Source organism: Macadamia integrifolia, chromosome 6 (assembly GCF_013358625.1).
Source record: "Macadamia integrifolia cultivar HAES 741 chromosome 6, SCU_Mint_v3, whole genome shotgun sequence".
NCBI classification, from domain to species: Eukaryota; Viridiplantae; Streptophyta; class Magnoliopsida; order Proteales; family Proteaceae; genus Macadamia; species Macadamia integrifolia.
Genome location: NC_056562.1, coordinates 26,773,133 through 26,773,651, shown reverse-complemented (window position 1 = coordinate 26,773,651; position 519 = coordinate 26,773,133).

The window sequence follows — 519 nt, the reverse complement described above, 5'->3', positions numbered from 1 at the left end:
GTAGCGGATGAGCCGGAATATGCAAGTATTCTATCAAGTTATAAATTATTAGCTTTTTCTACCCTTTTTTTTTTCTTTTTTCTTTTTTTTCTTTTTTTTGAAGGAGGTAATTATTAGCTATTAGGAGTATTAGTATGATATAAATCATCTTAAATGGGATGGATTGCAAACTCAGGTTTTTCTTTTAGGGCCAATGGGAGGGCATGAAGGAGCATCTTCAGCGCCTTACAGGTGGAGTTGCATAGTCTTTCCACACCTACTATGGGTGTGTACATGTGCCAGCTATGTAGCATTTGCACGGTCTTTCACATCTACTGTGGGCATTACATGTGCCAGCCGGATAGCATTTGCACGGTCTTTCCGCACCTACAGTGGGCGTTTCATGTGCCAGCTCATTTGCACAGTCTTTCTGCACCTGCTATGGATGTTACATGTGCTAATTGGGTAGCATTTTCTCCCCTTTTTAGGGTAATTGTTTCTTGTGGATTAATATGATTCTTACATGTGCGTAATGGCCAA